Raw genomic sequence first — 23047 nt, 5'->3', positions numbered from 1 at the left:
CCCAGAGCCCCTGACGTGGGCTCTGAGCATTCAACAGTTTCCCAGAGCCCTGACGTGGGCTCTGAGCATTCAACAGTTTCCCAGAGCCCTGACGTGGGCTCTGAGCATTCAACAGTTTCCCAGAGCCCTGAGGTGGGCTCTGAGCATTCAACAGTTTCCCAGAGCCCTGACGTGGGCTCTGAGCATTCAACAGTTTCCCAGAGCCCTGAGGTGGGCTCTGAGCATTCAACAGTTTCCCAGAGCCCTGAGGTGGGCTCTGAGCATTCAACAGTTTCCCAGAGCCCTGACGTGGGCTCTGAGCATTCAACAGTTTCCCAGTGCCCTGACGTGGGCTCTGAGCATTCAACAGTTTCCCAGAGCCCTGACGTGGACTCTGAGCATTCAACAGTTTCCCAGTTCCTGACGTGGGCTCTGAGCATTCAACAGTTTCCCAGTTCCTGACGTGGGCTCTGAGCATTCAACAGTTTCCCGGAGCTCTGACCAGGGCTCTGAGTCATTCATCAGTTGCCCAGTTCCTGACGTAGGTTCTGAGCATTCAACAGTTTCCCAGAGCCCTGACGTGGGCTCTGAGTCATTCAACAGTTTCCCAGTTCCTGACGTAGGCTCTGAGCATTCAACAGTTTCCCAGAGCCCTGACGTGGGCTCTGAGTCACTCAACAGTTTCCCAGTTCCTGACGTAGGCTCTGAGCATTCAACAGTTTCCCAGAGCCCTGACGTAGGCTCTGAGCATTCAACAGTTTCCCAGTGCCCTGACGTGGGCTCTGAGCATTCAACAGTTTCCCAGTGCCCTAACGTGGGCTCTGAGCATTCAAAAGTTTCCCAGAGTCCTGACGTGGGCTCCAAGCATTCAACAGTTTCCCAGAGCCCTGATGTGGGCTCTGAGTTATTCAACAGTTTCCCAGAGCCCTGACGTGGGCTCTGAGCATTCAACAGTTTCCCAGAGCCCTGACGTGGGCTCTGAGCATTCAACAGTTTCCCAGAGCCCTGAGGTGGGCTCTGAGCATTCAACAGTTTCCCAGAGCCCTGACGTGGGCTCTGAGCATTCAACAGTTTCCCAGAGCCCTGAGGTGGGCTCTGAGCATTCAACAGTTTCCCAGAGCCCTGAGGTGGGCTCTGAGCATTCAACAGTTTCCCAGAGCCCTGACGTGGGCTCTGAGCATTCAACAGTTTCCCAGTGCCCTGACGTGGGCTCTGAGCATTCAACAGTTTCCCAGAGCCCTGACGTGGACTCTGAGCATTCAACAGTTTCCCAGTTCCTGACGTGGGCTCTGAGCATTCAACAGTTTCCCAGTTCCTGACGTGGGCTCTGAGCATTCAACAGTTTCCCGGAGCTCTGACCAGGGCTCTGAGTCATTCATCAGTTGCCCAGTTCCTGACGTAGGTTCTGAGCATTCAACAGTTTCCCAGAGCCCTGACGTGGGCTCTGAGTCATTCAACAGTTTCCCAGTTCCTGACGTAGGCTCTGAGCATTCAACAGTTTCCCAGAGCCCTGACGTGGGCTCTGAGTCACTCAACAGTTTCCCAGTTCCTGACGTAGGCTCTGAGCATTCAACAGTTTCCCAGAGCCCTGACGTAGGCTCTGAGCATTCAACAGTTTCCCAGTGCCCTGACGTGGGCTCTGAGCATTCAACAGTTTCCCAGTGCCCTAACGTGGGCTCTGAGCATTCAAAAGTTTCCCAGAGTCCTGACGTGGGCTCCAAGCATTCAACAGTTTCCCAGAGCCCTGATGTGGGCTCTGAGTTATTCAACAGTTTCCCAGAGCCCTGACGTGGGCTCTGAGCATTCAACAGTTTCCCAGAGCCCTGATGTGGATTCTGAGCATTCAACAGTTTCCCAGAGCCCTGACGTGGAACTGGGTGTGATCAAAGAAGAAAAAAGGATACAGTACACCCAAATCACACTAGAATATTGTTTCTGCATTGTTACTGTGAGAATGGAGATGTGACGTCACAAGGAGGCGGGATTGCCTGCTGACGTCATCGGGTGACTCCACCCCTTACCTATTAAGGAAATGTCAGGAGGAGGAGCAGGCAGTCGACGGGGAGCCTTCGAGGAGGCCAGAGATTTCTTTTTATTTTTTCGGGTCCAGTGGTGTGGAGGATGGATCTACTGTACATTGTTGTTTCTGCATTGATGGCATTTTTACTGTGAGAATGGAGATGTGACGTCATGCCCCAGTTGGTGACGTCACAAGGGGGTGGGGTTGCCCGCTGACGTCATCGGGTGCCTCCACCCCCTCCCCTATTTAAGAGGTGTCAGAAGGAGGAGCAGACAGTCGGTGAGGCCAGAGGTTTTTTTTTTTCTTTTTTCGGGTCCAGTGGTGTGGAGGATGGATCTACATGAGGGGACATTGCTTTTTAATTTTTTTAATAAAATCACCCAAATCACACTATAATATTATTTCTGCCTTGATGGCATTGTTACTGTGAGAATTGAGATGTGACGTCCTGCCCCAGTCGGTGACGTTACAAGGGGGCGGGGTCGCCCGCTGATGTCACTGGGTGACTCCACCCCATACCTATTTAATAAATGTCAGGAGGAGGAGCAGGAAGTTGGCGGGGAACCTTCGAGGAGGCGGGAGGTAATTTTTCTTTTTTTCAAGAAAAAAAATTTAAAATTAATTTCTGTAAGAAAATTTTGTAAATAAGTAGTTTTTCTCCTTCACTGATGTGCGCTGATGAGGCGACACTGATGGGCACTGATGAGGTGGCACTTATGGGCACTGATGAGGTTGCACTGATATTTAGCACTAATAGGTAGCACAAACGGGAAGCACTGATAGGCATCACTGATGGGAAGCACTGATGGGCACTAATGGGAAGCACTGATAGGTGTCACTGACGGGAAGCACTGATGGGCACTGACTGGTATCACTAATGGGCACTGATTGAGGTCACGGATGGGCATTGATTGGTGTTACTGATGGGCACTGATAGGTGGCACTGATAGGCGTCACTGACGGGCAGCACTGATGGGCACTGATTAACAGGACTGATGGGCAGCACAGATGAGCAGGAAATGATGGGCACTGACTGGCATCACTAATGGGCACTGATTGAGGTCACTGGTGGGCACTGATTGGGGTTACTGATGGGCATTCATTGGTGTCACTGATAGGCACTGATAGGCGTCACTGACAAGAAGCACTGATGGGCACTGATAGGCGTCACTGACAGGCAGCACAGATGGGCACTGATTAGCAGGAATGATGGGCAGCACAGATGAGCAGGAAATAATGGGCACTGACTGGCATCACTAATGGGCACTGATTGAGGTCACTGATGGGCATTAATTGGTGTCACTAATGGGCACTGATTGGTGTCACTGATGGGCACTCTTTTTCTTTACTATAATCAGGGTACTAATGATCAGTGCCCTGATTACTCGTCCTGTACTCCCCTTTGAGGAGGAGCCGCTGATCGGCTCTCCTCGCCACATGCTCTGACAGTGTGAGGCGAGGAGCGCCGATAAATGGCACTTCCTTATTTACATGTGACCGGCTGTGATTGGACACAGCTGATCACATTGGTAAAGAGCAATGTCATTGGATCTTTACCAAGATCGGGGTCCTACAAACACGGTGCGGCCACGATTGCAGCGCTGCGCCCCCCCCCCCCCCCCGCGCTTATGAGAGCGTCCGTTCTGGGGCGCCGTCGTATGATGTCCTCCCAAAACGAGAGCCGCACCGCTCCGCCGCCATTTGACGGTGGGCGGGCTGCAAGTAGTTAAACGCAAAGAAGTAACATAAAAAAAGGAATTAGTGTTTATTACTTACTTGTGTCCATATGTAGAGAAGATTCCTCCTGTTTACTTTCCATAATCATCTCCCCCTCCTCCATAGACTGCTGATCTCCACTCACCAACCTCTCTTCTTCTTGCTCCTTATGGTCAACTTTGATGTCTTTCCATTCTTCATTCTAAATTTAAGAGATAATAAAATAGAACATCTGGAAACTCTGCTGCCAATAATAAGACATTACATAGACCAATGTCCTCTCATAGAATTATTTTTTAGTTCTTTGTGCCCAGTCCCATCTACCTGATCATTATCTGTATAGCTGTGATCTTCCTGTGTAGAATTCTGAGAATACAGAGGACAACCTTCCTCCATAGACTTCTGATCTCCGCTCACCAACGTCTCTTCTTCTTCCTCTTTAACCTCAACTTTGATGTCTTTCAGTTCTTCGCTCTAAACCCCAAAGATAACAGAATGCATTTGTAGAAAGCAAGGAACCAGGGATTCCATAGAATGTCCTCTCAGCTTCGAATACAGTAGAGTCCCATCTACCTGATCATGGAAATCTTCCTGTGTGGAATCCCGGGAATACAGAGGACGGGGACATCTCTCTGGTGGGTTCCCATTACTGGATCCATCTGTAGGAAACACACACACTGACTGAATACATTGTTTCTATGTGTTTATCAGATGATGGGGGGTCTAGGTGGACCCTCCGTACTGCTCTCTCCTTTACAATAAAGTCTCCTCTTACCCGGTGATGTGAGGGGCGCCTGATTCTCCATCATGACGTCCTTGTAGAGATCCTTGTGTCCTTCTAAATACTCCCACTCCTCCATGGAGAAATAGACAGTGACATCCTGACACCTTATAGGAACCTGACACACACAATGATACAGTCACCATCCAGACACATCCCTTGTCTGTTACTGGATAATGTCCCAGAATTCCCGGCACCGCTCACCTCTCCTGTCAGCAGCTCCATCATCTTGTTGATAATGTCTAGGACTTTCTTTCCACAGTTTTCTTTCAGGCAGTGAGGTGGAGGCACTGTGATAAGTGATGCCCATTTTTCATAACTGTGGGGTGTAAATGGTTCACTCAATGTTTTCTTCACTACTTTATAATCCTGTGTAAGGATAGAAAGTAAAGATTATCACAACAGACCTCCCAGAATCCTCCTCACCTCTGTGGTCAGATTTGAGTTTTAAGAAAAGAGATAAGAGTGAGGTCATGTGACCTCCCAGAATCCTCCTCACCTCTCCGGTCAGGTCTCTATTTTATTAATAGAGAGGAGTGATGTCATGTGACCTCCCAGAATCCTCCTCACCTCTCTCGGGTCAGGTCTGTGTTTTATTATTAGAGATAAGAGTGATGTCATGTGACCTCCCAGAATCCCCCTCACCAATCCGGTCAGGTCTGTGTTTTATTAATAGAGATAAGAGTGATGTCATGTGACCTCCCAGAATCCTCCTCACCTCTCCGGTCAGGTCTGTGTTTTATTAATAGAGATAGGAGTGATGTCATGTGACCTCCCAGAATCCTCCTCACCTCTCCAGTCAGGTCTGTGTTTTATTAATAGAGATAAGAGTGATGTCATGTGACCTCCCAGAATCCTCCTCACCTCTCCGGTCAGGTCTGTATTTTATTAATAGAGAGAAGAGTGATGTCATGTGACCTCCCAGAATCCTCCTCACCTCTCTCGGGTCAGGTCTGTATTTTATTAATAGAGATAAGAGTGATGTCATGTGACCTCCCAGAATCCTCCTCACCCCTCTGGTCAGGTCTGTGTTTTATTAAAGCGGAGTTCCGGGCAGAAAATCATGCCTTTACATTTTATGGCATCCCCTTCCTTATCCTTCCATGAGCAAGAATTGGATATTCCCCGCGTTTTCTTTTTTTACTTACCTTTACAGAGGATCATATACTCACCTTGACATCCACTTCCTCCTTCCTCGGCCGCGCGGCCCGCGCCGTCACTTCCTGTCCCGCAATGCGACGAGTAAGAGCTCCCAGGATGCAATGGGTAATGACGTAGGCGGCTGGCCACTCCTCTCATCGCGTTATTTCCAAACAGGAAATGACGGGATGTTAGGCGGAGCTGCCGTCCCTATGGAAACCCAGTACTATGTCGATCGTATATTACTGGGCATGCGCGAAATTTCGCGCTGGATTCACCGGCCTCCTCCCACCAGAAGCAGGAAGCAGGGCAGACATTTTCCCCACTAAGGACTCGTGTAACCTGGACAAAGATGGCGGTGCTCTGCAAAAATTATATAAAGTAAGATTTTAGTATTGCCTAACTGTCATTTAATGGTATAAACCAGGATTAGCTGATATATAAAGGTCGGTGGGTCACTGTTTGGGAGGTATTAAAAAAAAAATAAAACGATTCTGTGGCCGGAACTCCGCTTTAATAGAGATAAGAGTGATGTCATGTGACCTCCCAGAATCCTCCTCACCTCTCCGGTCAGTAGGTAGATGATCTTCAGGGTGAGGTCCAATATCCTCTCAGTCATGTGGCTTTGGTTTTTGTCCATCCTTATTGATGTGGTCATGTGATCTATGCAGGGCTCTCCTCTCTGCAGAGGAATAATAACATGACCATTATTTGCATTGTTGTTGGATAGATAATGTCTGCATGTTGTTCTCACATCTCAGAGGGCTTATCGTGCTATGGTATAGACTTTATTCATCAAACTTGCTAAATACATAAACTACAGATTTCCTTTTAGAGGGTAACTATATCAAAATTTCTTGTGATGAACCCCGATACTCAAGAGGAGCATGTCCATCGTATAAGCTTCCCTTGCTCGATAACAGAACGATACAAGATCCCGCAGCCCACCCAGTCACTAGTTGGGACACAGTGTAGGGTGGGGAAACGTAAAACTTCAGACACAGTGTAGGGTGGGGAAACGTAAAACTTCAGACACAGTGTAGGGTGAGGAAACGTAAAACTTCGGACACAGTGTAGGGTGGGGAAACGTAAAACTTCGGACACAGTGTAGGGTGGGGAAACGTAAAACTTCGGACACAGTGTAGGGTGGGGAAAAACGTAAAAAACATTTTTTGAGCTCTCACAGAGAATTTATATACTACACAAAATCCGATAAAAGCTTGATCACGTACCATAAAGAAACTGTATACAGGAAAATAATTTACATAGCCAAGGAACAACCCAACATATACTATATGCTAATCCACCTCTAGCAACTAATAGCTGACAGTGATAGAATTAACATGAGCTAATTAACTAGGCACTTAAAACCAGCCTAGGAGACCGGACCATTCGGCATCTACACATTAAATATAAAGTACTGTGCAATACACATTATTACAATTATATACACATAGATGAGAAGACAGACAGAAACAATAGGGGATCCAATTAACAATGGCAGGAAGACACTTAGGAGGAACACCATGTGAGAGACCTTACTTACAATAAACACATTATGGCAGGCGACCCCAGTGTTTTGAGCTGATTACATTAACATCTAAAGTCATTGCTGGTTTGAGGGATAGAGGCCTCAAATGTGTATATGGAACCTCCAGTTCCCAGATTCTATGTGTTTTGGGGAGTAATGGACTTGAATCCAAACAAGACCACTCCAAGGGTCCCCTAGGCACACACCTCCCAAAGAGTAGTGTTCCCTTAAAAGCCAGGGGCCCATAGTCAGTAGGCAAGAGGCCATCTTGCAGTCCCCTCCAAAACCCTGTTCTGGCTGGGTCTGACACAGATTAGAACAGACTTTCTCAACCTTTTTAACACAGAGGAAGCCTTTTTAAATTTTTTTTGGTCTCAGGAAACCCCTGCTAATGGGACACAAGACACCAATGATGGGGCACAATTCCTCCCAAGGACACCAACAATGGGACACAATTCCTCTCAAGTCCACCAACAATGGGACCCAATGACGGCAATGATGAGGCACAATTCCACCCAAGGACACCAACAATGGGACCCAATTACACCAATGATGGGGCACAAATCCTCCCAAGGACGCCAACAATGGGGCCTAATGACACCAATGATGGGGCATAATTCCTCCCAAGGACACGAACAATGGGACACAAGACACCAATAATGGGGCACAATTCCTCCCAAGGACACCAACAATGGAACCCAATGACAGCAATGATGGGGCACAATTCCTCCCACGGACACCAACAATGGAACCCAAGGACACCAATGATGGGGCAAAATTCCTCCCAAGGACACCAATGATGGGGCACAATTCCTCCCAAGGACACCAATGATGGGGCTCAATTCCTCCCACGGACACCAATGATGGGGCACAATTCCTCCCACGGACACCAACAATGGGGCCCAATAACACCAATGATGGGGCACAAATCCTCCCAAGGATGCCAACAATGGGGCCTAATGACACCAATGATGGGGAAAAATTCCTCCCATGGACACCAACAATGGGACCCAATAACAGCAATGATGGGGCACAAATCCTCCCAAGGACACCAACAATGGGACCCAATGACATCAATGATGGGGCTCAATTCCTCCCAAGGACACCAATGATGGGGCTCAATTCCTCCCAAGGACACCAATGACGGGGCACAATTCCTCCCAAGGACACCAATGATGGGGCACAATTCCTCCCACGGACACCAACAATGGGGCCCAATAACACCAATGATGGGGCACAAATCCTCCCAAGGACAACAACAATGGGACCCAATGACATCAATGATGGGGCACAATTCCTCCCAAGGACACCAATGATGGGGCACAATTCCTCCCACGGACACTAACAATGGGGCCCAATAACACCAATGATGGGGCACAAATTCCCCCAAGGATGCCAACAATGGGGCCTAATGACACCAATGATGGGGTACAAATCCTCCCAAAGACGCCAATAATGGGGCCAATGACACCAATGATAAGGCACGATTCCTCCCACTGACCCCAATGACATTTTGTACTCTCAATGACCACAGTCCAGCCCCACTACAGTCTGGAGGACAGTAAATTGGCCCTTTGTTTTGAAAGTTTGGAGACCCTCGCTGTATAGGATTTTTTACTAAAGTGATCTGGATATCGAACCAGGTTAAGGTTTCGTTTAAGGTGCCGTTTTATTTTCCCAGACGAAGACCTCAATAGAGGGTTTGAGTTTGTCGTATTTCTGTATTTATAGAGGGGGTTTGAGTTTGATGTAACTGTATATCGTATACAAGTGTGCAGCAGCATTTCCTGAAAATAAAAGACATCACATATACACAGAGGAAGAGGACGGACACAATCATCGGTTGAAGACATCAAAGTATATATAGAGGAAGAGGACCGAAACAATGGGGAGAGGTTGGGAAGGGGTTGTAATTGGTCGTAAATATAAAATAATATCTTATTACCTCCTATGCAGCCAGTTCCAGCAATGTCTCCTCTCTACTTCCTGCTACTTCACAGGAAACTATTGTTTTTTCCCTTACCACACTTCCTGCCTTTAATATTACTTCCTGTCTGTACCATACCTCATTTCCTGTCTATGCATTCACAATTCGTGAGAGCGCCACCTTGTAGTGAAAATAAAAACTGCTGCCTATGTTATTTCGGAAAACCTTGAAAACATTTGTCAGTGTTACGTAAGTTATCCATATCTGGACCGGAAAGGTTTTACCCCCTTAATGACCAGGCCATTTTTTGCAATTCGGCACTGCATTACTTTAACTGACAACTGCGCGGTCGTGCAACGCTGTACCCAAATAAAATTGATGTCTTTTTTCCCCACAAATAGAGCTTTCTTTTGGTGGTATTTGATTACCTGTGCGATTTTTTTTTTTGCGCTTTAAACATAAAAATAGCGACAATTCTGAAAAAAAATATATATTTTTCACTTTCTGCTGTGATTCTCCGACAGCTCTCCCCCACCATCCACACTACATTCTCCCACAGCTCTCCCCCACCATCCACACTACATTCTCCGACAGCTCTCCTCCACCATCCACACTACATTCTCCGACAGCTCTCCTCCGCCATCCTCACTACATTCTCCCACAGCTCTCCTCCACCATCCACACTACATTCTCCCACAGCTCTCCCCCACCATCCACACTACATTCTCCGACAGCTCTCCTCCACCATCCACACTACATTCTCCGACAGCTCTCCTCCCACCATCCACACTACTTTCTCCAACAGCTCTCCCCCACCATCCACACTACATTCTCCGACAGCTCTCCTCCACCATCCACACTACATTCTCCGACAGCTCTCCTGCACCATACACACTACATTCTCCGACAGCTCTCCTCCACCATCCACACTACATTCTCCGACAGCTCTCCTCCACCATCCACACTACATTCTCCGACAGCTCTCCTCCACCATTCACACTACATTCTCCAACAGCTCTCCTACCACCATCCACACTACATTCTCCGACAGCTCTCCTCCACCATCCACACTACATTCTCCGACATCTCTCCTCCACCATCCACACTACATTCTCCGACAGCTCTCCTACCACCATCCACACTACATTCTCCGACAGCTCTCCTCCACCATCCACACTACATTCTCCGACAGCTCTCCTCCCACCATCCACACTACATTCTCCGACAGCTCTCCTCCCACCATCCACACTACATTCTCCAATAGCTCTCCCCCCACCACCCACACTATTTATTTCCACTGTTCACCAATATAATGGGATTATCTCCATCAAGAAAGTAAAGGGGGATTTTACAGCTTCATTAGGGGCTCTTCACCGACCTCTAATGTAACTATGACATAGTAATTCATCTTTGATCTTGTAAATAGGGGCCCTTTCTCCACTCACGGCTTATTCAACTTTGGTCAGAGATTCACAGTTTGTTTTATTCTACAGACACCCCTTACCTGTAGGAGGACGTTTTTTTTTTTTTTTTTCGGTAATGAACTAACCTTTTAGGAGTTTTTGTATGTTTTAGGTTTCATTCATACATCCTAAATGGCCATGGAGCAGCCAGTCTACTGCAGATACTTTACCAAACTCAACATTATGCCCCATCAGTGCTCGGCCATCCAGGAGAAGGCTGGACAGAGGAAAGCAGAGCTCCTAAAGAAGGGTTTTAGAACGTTAGTAAAGCTTTTAATTGGAATTTGGAGGTAGCAAGTGATAAACACACAATAAAAAGGAGGCTTGAATCTGTAACAAATCTGTGTCTTTATTATGAATTATACATTGTCTCTGGACAAGCTTAAAAGCAAAAAAAAAAGGACAACAGTCAACGGCGACCTACATTGGTGTTGGGATTACAAACATTTCCTGATATACTTCTATTGTTTGAGTTCCTGGGTTTACATTCCTTCCATGCCCATTATCAGAAGCTTTCTTTTTCTCCTGCTCGGTTAGTTTTTTAGCATAGAGAATGGGTAGAGCAGCGTTTCCCAATTGGTGTTCTGTGGAATCCGCGAGATCAAAATATGGGTTCCGCGGCGGTTTGCCACATACAAGATGGCCGCCGCCTGCTGTTACAGAAGAGATTGCGGGAGCGGGATCCTAATCCGGCCATGATGTCAGCCCTGCATTCAGCCAGCCCTCCCTAGTGCACACCCTGCTGCCAGCCAGCCACTTAGAAAGCTCGTCCATGAGAGAGCCCGCCCAGCAATCAGCCCTGCCATTGGCCATTTTCTATCACTCGTGGTAGAGGAGTGATAGAGAGTGGAGTTTATTGCTAAAGCTCAGTTAGCTCCATTATTGTCAGATAGAAAGGCTCTGTCGGGGACGTTGAAAGGCTCTGTCGGGGACGTTGAAAGGCTCTGTCGGGGACGTTGAAAGGCTCTGTCGGGGACGTTGAAAGGCTCTGTCGGGGACGTTGAAAGGCTCTGTCGGGGACGTTGAAAGGTTCTGTTGGGGACTTTGAAAGGCTCTTTTGGGGACATTGAAAGGCTCTGTCAGGGGCATTGAAAGAAAAGGCTCTGTCAGGGGCATTGAAAGGCTCTGTCAGGGACATTGAAAGGCTCTGTTAGAGACATTGGAAGACTCTGTCAGGGACATTGAAATTCTCTGTCAAGGACATTCAAAGGCTCTGTCGGGGACATTCAAAGGCTCTGTCGGGGATGTTGAAAGGCTCTGTCGGGGACATTGAAAGACTCTGTCAACAACTAAACAATATATAAAAAGAATTTGGCAGAAAAAGAGAACATTAACACTCTGCTCATTGAAAGGTTTGCGCTGCGCTACCCTACGGCACACACTTTTTTGTTGCGGTTCCAAAGTTTTGCTATACCATGTCAAAGGGTTCCAAGGGAAATATTTCATTGGGAAACCATGGGATAGAGAAATGGGGACACCCCAATGTTGTCAGCACCAGTACTAGGAAGTGCATGCAGATCTCACCTATAGAGTCTACAAGACCAACATGGACCTCTTTATAGACACATTTTTAACCTACATTTGGACCAAACTGTTCTACCTGTTAAATGCCACCATAACTGGACAGCTGTTTTAGCAGCTGTGCATACTCTGATGTCTAATTAGAGATTTTTGTGTTGTAAAAAGTTTCCAACAGTCTGAACAGGAATAAGGACGCTCGGCCGTGTGAACTTTTCGGTGTGTGAAAAGGTCCGCTTTGTCAATGAAGCATTTGTCGCACTCCGTGCACGTGAAAGGACGCTCACCCGTGTGAAATTTCTGGTGTCTATCAAGGTGTCCTTTGTGAATGAAACACTTACCGCACTCCGAACATGAATAAGGACGCTCACCCGTGTGAATTCGATGGTGTCTAAAAAGATGTCCTCTCTGAACGAAATATTTCCCGCACTCCGTACATAAATAAGGGCGCTCGCCCGTGTGAATTCTCAAGTGTTTTTGAAGGTCCGATTTCTTAGTGAAAGATTTTTCGCACTCGGAACACGAGAACGGACGCTCGCCCGCATGGATTTTCCGGTGCAGAAAAAGGTTTCTGTTTACCTTAAAACATTTCCCGCACTCTGTGCACAAAAAAGGACGCTCACCTGTGTGACTTCTCAGGTGTCTACGAAGGTCTGATTTCCTAGCAAAAGATTTTCCGCACTCCGAGCATGAAAAAGGACGCCCACTGGTGTGGCTCTTTTGCCGTTTAAGAAGTGCTCTGTTTTCAGTGAATGATTTCCCACACTCTAACCGTGACCATGAACTCTCACCTCTGTGAACTCTTTCATGACCTAAAGAAGATTCTTTGGAATTAAATGGATCTGTTGATCTATCCGCACTTGAAGGTCTCGAAGTCCTTGTATGTGATTTAGGAGGATATTCCTGAGGATTAGAGGGATCCATTGATTTCTCCAAATGGTAAAGTCTGTGAGGTAAATTTTGAGTAATGAAATGTACTATTGGAGAATATTGTGCGATGCCATTATTTTCTGAAGGTAACATAAACTCTCCCTCAGAGGCTTTTTGACCATCTGTAAAAAATAAATCATAAATATGTTTCAGGCCTTGCATCCAGGAGACATAAATACTATATTGTCAAAATGGTTTGGTTGTATTCTATTCTTTATCTGCCTTGTATTTATAATTTTATGTTATCATTGTACCCAGTTCCATGGCAGAGCTCCGCAAAAACGTTTCGTCCTAGATCAACACATACACTATGTTACCAAAAGTATTGATGGTCAAAGTACTATATTACCAAAAGTATTGATGATCAAAGTATCCCCTGGAGCCTACAGAGTGATCTATGAAAGATCGAGATGGAGCAAGAAATATTCTCAACACCTGAATGATCCATGTTGCCAACCCCTAAAGTGCAAAGCGACCCCCCTATTACACTATATTACCAAAAGTATTGGGACACCTGCCTTTACACGCACATGAACTTTAATGGCATCCCAGTCTTAGTCCGTAGGGTTCAATATTGAGTTGACCCATCCTTTGCAGCTATAACAGGTTCAACTCTTCTTGGAAGGCGGTCCACAAGGTTTAGGAATGTGTCTATGAGATTGTTTGACCATTCTTTCAGAAGCGTATTTGTGAGGTCAGGCCCTGATGTGACAACAAGGTCTGGCTCGCAGTCTCCGCACACATTCATCCCAAAGGTGTTGTATCAGGTTGAGGTCAGGACTCTGTGCAGGCCAGTCAAGTTCATCCACCCCAAACTGGCTCATCATGTCTTTAGGGTATTATAGGGGTATATATATACACCTACAGACCTCAATTTGTACAGTAAACGTTTATGGGGAACTGTATCGAATGCTTTTGCAAAATCCAGATACATGACATCCACAGGCCTTCTATTATCTAGATGGCAGCTCACTTCCTTGTAGAATGTTAACAGATTGGTTTGGCAAGAATGATCCTTCATAAATCAATGCTGATTACTACTAATAATGTTTTCATCAGCAAATTCTTGGATGTAATCCTTTATCATCTTCTCCAATAGTTTACATACTATCGATGCTAGACTGACTGGTCTATAGTTTCCAGAGATATGTCTCTGACCTTTTTAAATATTGGTACCACGTGAGCTTTTCTCCAATCAGCTGGTACCATTCCAGTCAGTAAACTGTCTGTAAAAATTAGGAACAACAGTCTAGATATAACCTGACTAAGTTCTTTAAGGACTCTCGGGTGTAAGCCATTTGGTCCTGGTGATTTATTCGTGTTATATTTTTCAAGTCTATTTCTGACACTGGCTTCTTTTAGCCACAAGGGAGCATTCTATGACGGGATATTAACAATACAGTCTTGGTTGCTAGATCCTCCCCTTTCCTTTGTGAAAACTGAGAAGAAAAATGCATTTAAAACCTTTTATCCATAGATATAGAAGTACAATTAAGAAGTGAGCTGTCTCTGCATTTAGTGTTTATTACTTACTTGTGTCTATATGAGGAGAAGATTCCACCTGTTTACTTTCCATAATCATCTCTCCCTCCTCCATAGACTGCCGATCTCCACTCACCAACGTCTCTTCTTCTTCCTCTTTAACCTCAACTTTGATGTCTCTCAGTTCTTCCCCCTAAATCCCAAAGATAGAATACACTTGTAAAATGGAACAAGAAATATTATATAAGAACACTTTCTTATAATTTTTTAACTCTAAATGTTCTGTCCCACCTACCTGATGATGTTGTGCATAGTTATGATCTTCCCATGTGGAATCCTGGGAATACAGAGGATGAGGAAATTTCTCTGGTGGGTTCCAATTACTGGATCCATCTGTAGGAAACACACACACTGACTGAATACATTGTTTCTATGTGTTTATCAGATGATGGGGGATCTGGGTGGACCCTCCGTACTGCTCTCTCTTTTACAATAAAGTCTCCTCTTACCCGGTAATGTGAGGGGCGGCTGATTCTCCATCATGACGTCCTTGTAGAGATCCTTGTGTCCTTCTATATACTCCCACTCCTCCATGGAGAAATAGACAGTGACATCCTGACACCTTATAGGAACCTGACACACACAATGATACAGTCACCATCCAGACACATCCCTTGTCTGTTACTGGATAATCTCCCAGAATTCCCAGCACCGCTCACCTCTCCTGTCAGCAGCTCCATTATCTTCTTGGTGACTTCTAGAATCTCTTTGCCACCATTTAGCTGAAGTGGAGGCATTAGGATGGGTGATGTCCCATTAACATAACTGCTTGATGTTAAAGGCCCCCCAGATGTTTTCACTACTTTATATTCCTGTGTGAAAAGAAAGTAAAAATTATTTCAGAAGACTTCCCAGAATCCTCCTCTCCTCTCCGGTCAGGTCTGTGTCTTATTAATAGAGATAAGAGTGATGTCATGTGACTTCCCAGAATCCTCCTCACCTCTCCAGTCAGGTTTGTGTTTTATTAATAGAGATAAGAGTGATGTCATGTGACCTCCCAGAATCCTCCTCACCTCTCCCGTCAGGTCTGTGTTATATTAATAGAGATATGAGTGATGTCATGTGACCTCCCAGAATCCCCCTCACCTCTCCCGTCAGGTCTGTGTTATATTAATAGAGATATGAGTGATGTCATGTGACCTCCCAGAATCCTCCTCACCTCTCCGGTCAGGTCTGTGTTATATTAATAGAGATATGAGTGATGTCATGTGAGCTCCCAGAATCCCCCTCACCTCTCCCGTCAGGTCTGTGTTATATTAATAGAGATATGAGTGATGTCATGTGACCTCCCAGAATCCTCCTCACCTCTCCGGTCAGGTCTGTGTTTTATTAAGAGAGATAAGTGTGATGTCATGTGACCTCCCAGAATCCTCCTCACCTCTCCGGCCAGGTCTGTGTTTTATTAATAAAGATAAGAGTGATGTCATGTGACCTCCCAGAATCCTCCTCCCCTCTCCGGTCTGTGTTTTATTAATAGAGATAAGAGTGATGTCATGTGATCTCCCAGAATCCTCTTCACCTCTCGGGTCAGCAGGTAAACGATCTCCAGGGTGAGGTCTAATATCCTTTCGGTCATGTGACGCCAGTCCTTGTCCATCCTCCCTGAGATGGTCATTAGACTTGTACAGGACTCTCCCCTCTGTAGAAGGATCAGAATTATTAGGACGGTACTGAGATAAATAGAGTATGCATCCCTCTGAAGGTTTGAAATCTTGGACCTCTTTTAATTTTAGGTTTGGATAGGAAAAAGAAGGGTTAGATCCTCTGCTGAGGTTTTGCCTTTCTCTAGTTGCTTTGGCTCTAGCTGGATCTTACCTGGTAGATATTGGATTGCAGAGAATACATTTTTAATAAATAGTACTAGGGCTGGGCGATTTTGCCTAAAAAAAAAATCTTCGATTTTTAAAGAAAAAATTTGAGTTTCGATTCGATTTTTTTTTCAATGCACTTCAAGGACCCCAAATGAGAAGAAAGAAGGGTACTCTCTGGTGGAAAAAAGCCGACCTCTAATGGCGAAGGCTCGCATGGTCCAGTGTGCGGCCGCTACCTGGAAACGGGGCCGATGTATTGGACTACCGCTGTGTCTTCCGTGAAGACCGGAAGACGCGCTAAGATGACGTCACCAAGGGAGGCCGGAAGTTACCCACGGAGATGAACAAGAAGCCGGGTGGGACGGAGCAAGTGATGCAGTAGCTTCTATGGAGCCTCCTGTTGCCACAACTACATGTTTCGCTACTGTGTAGCTTTGTCAAGTAGCGAAACATGTCGTTTTTCGGAAAAGTCCGAAAAAACTATTGTGGCAAAAAACTTGAGTTTGCAAAATAAAAATAGTTTTACACTACAAAATCGATAAATCGATTAAATCGATTTTTTGCCCAGCCCTAAATAGTACTGACCATGTATGATGGAGGATTTGTAGACATAACATTGTTCTGTGTGCACAGGGGCCGGGAATGTCTATATTGTGAGCCTCATCCTATTACACTGCATGTACTGTGCACATTGATGTCACCCTGACAGCCAACTCCACCAAAGTAGCCCTGGGGGGCATCTGTGCTGTGATTGGTGTACAGGATCACATGACAGGGACAGGACAACCGGTCAGGGTATGGCGAGGAGCCAAAGAGATCCAACAATTCTCCACAAGCATACTGTGAGGTTCAGAATTGCAGCATCACTCAGGAGCTTTATCCCGTATTCTATGTACTGTAGGGATGTTCATTCCTTCTGCTGCCTTCATTAGAACTTCTACTGTAGTTCAGTCTTCTTCCTCCCCATATCCTGATCCAGAGAGGACATGGTGTCCATTATCTCACAGTGATGAGAGCCAACATCCCCGAGACAGCTTTATGGAGGATGGATAAATGGTTCTATATTTAGGATGTATCCAGTCTATAAACCAGAGGCTCTGGATGGACAGTTGGATAAATGGCTCTATATTTAGGATGTATCCGGTCTATAAACCTGAGGCTCTGGATGGACAGTTGGATAAATGGTTCTATATTTAGGATGTATCCGGTCTATAAACCAGAGGCTCTGGATTGACAGTTGGATAAATGGTTCTATATTTAGGATGTATCCGGTCTATAAACCAGAGGCTCTGGATGGACAGTTGGATAAATGGTTCTATATTTAGGATGTATCCGGTCTATAAAACAGAGGCTCTGGATGGACAGTTGGATAAATGGTTCTATATTTAGGATGTATCCGGTCTATAAACCAGAGGCTCTGGGTGGACAGTTGGATAAATGGTTCTATATTTAGGATGTATCCGGTCTATAAACCAGAGGCTCTGGATGGACAGTTGGATAAATGGTTCTATATTTAGGATGTATCTGGTCTATAAACCAGAGGCTCTGGATGGACAGTTGGATAAATGGTTCTATATTTAGGATGTATCTGGTCTATAAACCAGAGGCTCTGGATGGACAGTTGGATAAATGGTTCTATATTTAGGATGTATCCGGTCTATAAACCAGAGGCTCTGGATGGACAGTTGGATAAATGGTTCTATATGTAGGATGTATCTAGTCTATTAACCTGATAGCAATATTTAAAAAAATAATAATATCTTATTACCTCTCATGCCAGTTCCAGCAATGTCTCTTTTCTACTTCCTCCAAACTCACCTTTCACCTGGAACTTCCTGTCTGTAGATGACATCACTTCCTATCTATGAGTTCCATTGACAATAGGTGAGATCACCACCTTGTGAAGAGTTTTAGAACTGCAACCTAATAACTTAATTCACTGACAGCTTCTTTTGGGGCATTTTCACATTGTTTTAAATATTCTACACCTGAGTTTAATTTGAAAATAAAACTAAAAGTTGAAAACACAGTAAAAAAGAACAAATAAATAATAAAAAAATAACATTTTTAGATTCTGTTTCAGCGCTTGGGGGCGCTGTGTGTGTGGTCAGGAGACAGGCCAGGGTCAGTAACAGCAGAGTGGATGAGCAGAAGGAGCAGGCAGAAACGTAATCCAGGGTCGGTACAGTCGATGTTCAAGCAGAGTCAGAGGCAAGATCAAGTCAGCAACAGAAGAACAACAGGAACGGATAACAGTAACACAGAAAATGAAACCTAATGGCGCGAACACGCTGTACTAGTGCAGTTTAAAGAGCCCTTCTGGTGCCAATCTATGCTCGTGCATGCGCATTCGCACACACATTCATTCATCCGGCCACGGGCATGATTCCTCAAGCTTGTTTGTGTACACAAATGTTCCTTTTCTAAAAGGTGATGACCTTTTCTACGACAAGCTCAACGCAAACTAGCACCGTGACTGAGGTAGAACAGATGTCCCCAATCCTATTAAAAATGACCTGCTATGCCATACCAAACCAATTCTGTACCTATACCTGCCAATAACCAGACTACTTTGGATACAAATTGGCCATAGCAGACTTTTATTAACATGTAACAATATTAACAAAAAAAAACAATTCCTTTAAAACAGAAATATATGTATAAAGGTAGCTGATCTTTGGAGCCACTACATCCAAAAACTGGTTAATTTTATTTGCGGAGTAATAGGCCCCCAGTCGCAACACACCGACTTGGGGACAATGACCAAACTATCCGCAGAGACCTCCATGTCCCCAGTTAGCCCATCGTTACCTGGAATGCACCCGAGGATGCCATAGCACAGATGGGTCCCCAACCATTTCCCAAGGACGCCATACCACGGATGGGTCCCCAACCAGTACCTGAGGACACTATACCACAGATGGGTCCCCAAACATTTCCAGAGGACGCCATACCACAGATGGGTCCCCAACCAGTACCCGAGGACATTATACCACAGATGGGTCCCCAACCATTTCCTGAGGACACCATACCATGGATGGGTCCCCAAACATTTCCCAAGGACGCCATACCACAGATGGGTCCCCAACCAGTACCCGAGGACATTATACCACAGATGGGTCCCCAACCATTTCCTGAGGACACCATACCATGGATGGGTCCCCAACCATTTCCCAAGGACGCCATACCACAGATGGGTCCCCAACCAGTACCTGGGGACACTATACTACAGATGGGTCCCCAAACATTTCCAGAGGATGCCATACCACAGATGGGTCCCCAACCAGTACCCGAGGTACTGCCATCTAATATAAATTGGGCCTGATGGGAATTTATCTGGAAGTCTTTACACAAAAAATGGTTGAGTGCCCTAAGACCTACCTCATGTGGAATTGTGCAAACTGATGATTTCCTCGTCTACTGCTGTCACTTCTGGTCGCCGCACTCGGTGCTCAGCTGATCTCCCACTGCTCTCCTTCTCTTCTCCCAGCTGTCAGCGGGGGATCTCAGCCCCTCCCCTCTGCAGTGCTTAGAGCTGGTCAGGGAAGCGCCGAGCGGCGCTGTAACAAAGGTATTTCACACAATTTTAATATAATACTCGGCACTTCCTTGACCCGCTCTGAACACCGCAGAGGGGAGGGGCTGAGATCCCCTACTGACAGCTATGAGAATAGGAGAGCAGCGGGAGATCAGCTGAGCGCCGAGCGGCCCTGTACCGAAGGTATTTCACACAATTAAAATACAGAAACACACACATTGGACATTATATAAAACAGTAATAGAGTGAATTCTAGAATTTTACAAACACTTTAAACTAAGGCTCATTTTGGGGGTAGGGCATATATTGCAGCCCTCCCTCTGAAAATAACAGTAGGTCTTATTTTCAGGGTAGGTCTTATTTTCAGGGAAACACGGTATTGTACCACTTGGTATAGCGCTCCCTGTGATTGCTGTTTTTGCCTTCTCATTTGTTCATATGAGTTAGGGTAGCAACTTCCTATGTGGTCCTTTATTTGTTTACATGGCTCTTCCACCGGAGAACCTTTCCATGCGTCTGGTTTTATGGGTTGTTTCCTCCATCGGTTGCTAGGAGATCCTTGAGCAATGAGCAGTTTCTGCCTCTCAGATAAGCTACCTTTGATTTTATTTTTTTCCATGAACACCATTGATCTTTTTAGCTATCTGTAAGGGGGTAATTCTTCCCAATGACCACAAGTGTAAGGAGCATTCTTCCCCCGGACCATCATGCTAATGTACAATGAGTTGTAGATATAGTCATTTTTAGCAGGGGTTCCTTGAGATCGGAAAGTTATTTCAAGGGTTCCTCTCAGTTGAAAAGGTTAGGAAAGGCTGATCTATATGAACTTAGTGTCACGGAACCATGAACCAGACGTACAACAACAGATAAGTGAAAATAAGAAAGCTTTATTGAAAAACAAGCTGTAAAGCAAAAGTCCAAACGGATGGCGAAACTGATGCAGAGTCTTTTGCGAAGCCAGGGGTCAGGAACCAACAGGGTAGTCAGACGAAGCCAGGATCAGGAACCAACAGGGTAGTCGGACGAAGCCAGGATCAGGAACCAGCAGGGTAGTCAGACGAAGCCAGGAACAGGAACCAGAAGCAGCAGCAGTCTTAGAAGCATGTGAACACAGGAGGACCAAGCAGGGAACTGAAGCCACAGACTTTCTATATATATGAGCTAGGCATCCAGCTCCTCCCAGTGGGAAGGAGGAGCCGCAGGGTGGGAGGCTACAAGAAACCCAGAAACCAAGATGGCCGCCAGCACATGTCAAACGAAGGAGAACAGCAAGAAGGTAAGACCATGACAGTACCTCCCCCTCAAGGGCCCCTCCTCTGCGGAGTAAAGAACGGTTTCTGAGGGAAGCGTGCGTGGAAGGCTCGGAGCAAGGCAGGAGCATGGACATCTGCGGAGGGAACCCAGGAACGCTCCTCTGGACCATAACCACGCCAATGAACCAAAAACTGCACCCGACCGCGGACCAGGCGTGAGTCCAGGATATTGCTCACCTCATACTCCTCACGATTGCCCACTCGGACCGGACGAGGCCGAGGAACCGAGGAAGTGAAACGATTACACACCAGTGGCTTCAACAGGGAGACATGAAACACGTTGGAGATCCGCATGCCAGGAGGAAGCGCAAGGGCATAGGCTACCGGGTTTACCCTGCGAAGCACTCGGAAGGGACCAACAAAGCGAGGCGCCAGCTTGGGAGTGGGCACTCGAAGGTTGAGGTTGCGGGTGGACAACCATACACGGTCTCCGGCCTGGTAGGAAGGAGCAGGCGCTCGTCTGCGATCAGCCTGGAGTCTCTGGCGCTGCGCAGAGACCTCAAGGGACCTCTGGATCTGTACCCAAGAAGCACGTAGGACGGAAAGGTGATCCTCCACAGCCGGAATATCCTGGGGAGAGAATACCTCCGGTAACACGGCAGGTTGGAACCCATAGTTAGCCATGAAGGGAGACGTCCCAGAGGAAGAGTTCACCGCCGTGTTCCTGGCAAACTCAGCCCAAGGCAGGAGGTCAACCCAATTGTCTTGGTGATCGGAGACATAGCAACGAAGGAATTGCTCCAAGGCCTGATTGGATCGTTCTGCGGCCCCATTGGACTGAGGGTGGTAGGCCGAGGAGAAGGAGAGATGAATCCCCAACTGGGAGCAAAAGGCGCGCCAGAACCTGGACACAAACTGACTCCCCCGATCCGACACAATCTCCTTGGGCAAACCGTGCAACCGGAAGACCTCCCTGGCAAAAATCGTGGCCAACTCCTGTGCAGAGGGTAACTTCTTGAGAGGAACACAGTGGCACATTTTGGAAAACCGATCCACAATCATGAGAATGACCGTATGGCCTCGGGATGCAGGGAGGTCCACAATGAAATCCATCCCCAGGTGTGACCATGGGCGCTCCCCGGTGGCTAAGGGTTGCAGAAGGCCCAACGGAAGGTGCCGAGGAGACTTACTCTGGGCACAAACGGAGCATGCCGCTACATATGCGGCGATGTCGGAACGTAGGGAAGGCCACCAGAACAGACGTGAAACAGCCCAGGACAGCTGATTCTTTCCAGGATGCCCCGCGGTCTTAGAGTTATGGTAGGTTCGCAACAACCGAGTGCGCAACTCCTCAGGCACAAAACATCTGCCGTTGGGTCTCCCAGAGGGAGCACCAGATTGAGCCGCCAAAATCTGCTCACCCAGGGGAGAGGTCAGGCTGGTGCGAATGGCGGCCAGGATCTGATTCGGAGGTATGACCGAAGTCGGAATAGACTCCTCCCTGGACAGGTCGGAGTACTGCCGTGATAAGGCATCCGCCCTGATGTTCTTGGAACCGGGTAGGTAGGAGACCACGTAATTAAAACGTGACAAGAACAGAGCCCATCTGGCCTGACGTGGTGTCAATCTCTTGGCCTCAGAGAGGTAGGTCAGATTCTTGTGGTCCGTCAGGATGAGGACCGGAACCACCGAACCCTCGAGCAAGTGCCTCCATTCTTTAAGAGCCTGCACGATGGCCAATAACTCCCTGTCACCAATCTGGTAGTTGCACTCCGCGGAAGACAGTTTCCGGGAGTAAAACCCACAAGGAAGCAGAGGACCCTCTGGTGTTCTACGCTGAGACAGAAGGGCGCCTACTCCCGTCTCAGACGCGTCCACCTCGAGGACAAAGGGCAACC

The 23047-nt window shown here is 46.7% G+C and overlaps 1 protein-coding gene across 1 annotated transcript in view; it reads right to left on the bottom strand.

Annotated features, from left to right (window-relative positions):
- Nucleotides 1-23047, bottom strand: part of LOC309564419 (uncharacterized protein) — a gene marked incomplete at its 3' end in the record, with an annotated part of 909898 nt that overhangs the window by 395698 nt on the left and 491153 nt on the right.

Source organism: Pelophylax lessonae, assembly GCF_965119305.1.
Source record: "Pelophylax lessonae genome assembly, chromosome: 9".
Taxonomy (NCBI): domain Eukaryota; kingdom Metazoa; phylum Chordata; class Amphibia; order Anura; family Ranidae; genus Pelophylax; species Pelophylax lessonae.
The sequence above is the reverse complement of the archived record's forward strand: the minus strand, read 5'-3'. Positions and strand labels throughout refer to the sequence as shown.